The sequence below is a fragment of the Gavialis gangeticus genome, unplaced genomic scaffold, assembly GCF_001723915.1.
Source record: "Gavialis gangeticus isolate Ggan-Ray unplaced genomic scaffold, GavGan_comp1, whole genome shotgun sequence".
NCBI lineage: Eukaryota > Metazoa > Chordata > Crocodylia > Gavialidae > Gavialis > Gavialis gangeticus.
The window spans coordinates 5,874,328-5,876,382 of NW_017729002.1; the positions used below are offsets into that span (position 1 = coordinate 5,874,328).

The following is a 2,055-nucleotide window of genomic DNA, read 5'->3' on the forward strand; positions in this document are numbered from 1 at the left end:
TTGGGCAGGAGTCTACTGGAATCGGCATTGATCTCCCGGTGACTATTGAAAGCAATCCAGGAGATTGATATTGTGAACAGGTTGAACAGTACAATTAATAACATTACATCATGCTGGAAAAAAACATCTCCTGGAATAGCTTCAGTCAGAGTTGGCAATCCAACCCAGACAGAAAGGGGGCCTGAAAATGGTTTTTGTCCCCTATTCATTGTCTGATTATTATTAAAAGTATCTCTGGTGAAGGGGGGCCCAGTACTAAAAGTTCACCCAGGGCTGCCAGGACCTTTAATACAGTACTGGTCTGTCCTCAGTGTCTGCAGGACTGTAGATGGATGGAAGGGGAGAGAAATGGGCATGGTTCCTTAAACTGTTCTAAAAGACTAGGGAGGAAGGGGACTAGGTGCTGTTCTTTTCATCATCCCCAAGACCTGGGTCTGACGCTTTCAGAACTGGCTTCACCCTCAAAATTGTTGCTTTTACTTCCCCAGAGCTCACATGGTAGAGGCACAGAGGTCTTGTGATCTCCACTCTGGCCTGGATCCAAAGGAATGATGGCCCAGGGCAGGGATCCCTACTGCCAGCCCAGGCCAGCCCAGCCCAGCCCAGCCCAGCCCTTGGTGCTGCTGATGGGAGAGTTGCTCTTGCAGTGCCCAGAGCAGAACTGGTTTTACCTCCCCAGCAGCCCAGGAGCTTGGACTGGGAATGCCCAGATCCAACCGCTCTGCTGTTTGTAGGAGGAAGATGGGAGCGTGTGGCAGGAAGCAGGGGACACCTATGAATTCAATGTCACCACTAAAATACTTGTCTTGCTTTCTTTCCATGTAGTCAGAATCTGTTGGATTAATTCCCTATTCCAGTTACCCCCCGCCCCCCATCCCATCCCATCCCATCCCCCACAGTGTGAGTGGGAGGAGGCGGGTGGGCAGAGAAAGGACCCTGCCTGGCATTGCTGAAAAGCTTTGCTGCTTGCAGCGTGGATTACTAGACTGTGCATGCAGCTCCAAACCCGACTGCAGCTCCCTGCCTCTTACGTGCAGGACAGGGCTACTCTCACCCGCGCTTTCCCAGCGAGGGGAAAAATCCCTGCTCTGTGCAAGCCACTGCAATTCCCTCTCCCCCCTTCGGGACGTGATGCTGACAAGCCCCTCCGTTTCCAAGAAGCCGAGAGGAATACTGAGGCTGTGAGCCCGCTATCCTGGAGCCCTGCTGCAGCAAGATTACAATTGCCTTTAAAAAAAAAATGAAGATGCTTGAACGACTCCTGCCAAGAGTACAGAGCAAATCTCAGTGGCAATGGCATTGCTAAAACTTGATCATGGGGGATTTTAAGCGATAAAGAGCTGCTGGGCTTGTATTTACTGCAGTGGGAAGAAGTTGCAGGATGAAATCAAGGGATTAAGAGGTCTATTTTCCACTTCGTTGTTTGCAGAGGAATCTACTGAAATGACTTGGAGGATCTTAAGACTGGAACTATGTGGAGGGAGAATGCAGTAAGTATTTCCCTTTCTGGCTAGCTCTAATGTGCTGTTAGTAGCTGCAAATGGGCTCTGAATGGCATGCATACATTTATGGAAATGTTGCAGTCTCTCTCTCTCTCTCTCAATCCTGGTTTTTAGTTTCTAGTTTCTAGTCATGAAGCTTATAGCTAATGCTGCTTTTTATTTGCCAAACGTGCCACCCTTCTACACTGAGCTATGGGGACTTTAGGAAGTATCAGTCATTTTCTTGTTTTTCTTCTGGAGCTGAGAAATCAAAGCAAACACCGCTTTTCCTGGAGTAATTGCTTCGTCTGTATCTCGCCCAGTCTGGTTACCGTAAATGAAGACCTGGGCTGCTCCTCTACGAGATCAGAAAAGAGCTATTTCCCTTACTGATAGAGCTGTTTTCTAGATTATGCCTGTTTTGAACCTGTCACGAAAACTCGTGCCCTTGATCATCTGAATTAGTTTTGCTCCCAGCTATTCATTCCCGGTCGGATGCCTCATCCCCTTCTAGCTCAAAGCCATGCATTGCCATGGGAAGCAACCACAGTGTTACTAGCACAGTATTCCCCCC

General features: G+C 48.7%; 1 long non-coding RNA gene across 1 annotated transcript in view; it reads left to right on the top strand.

Annotated features, from left to right (window-relative positions):
* The first annotated feature begins 971 nt into the window (after positions 1 to 971).
* LOC109290745 overlaps positions 972 to 2,055 on the top strand; it is an 11,416-nt gene continuing 10,332 nt past the window's right edge. Inside the window, exon 1 of the long non-coding RNA XR_002095670.1 lies at positions 972 to 1,490. This is a non-coding gene — a long non-coding RNA (uncharacterized LOC109290745). The remainder of the gene's footprint in view (positions 1,491 to 2,055) is intronic.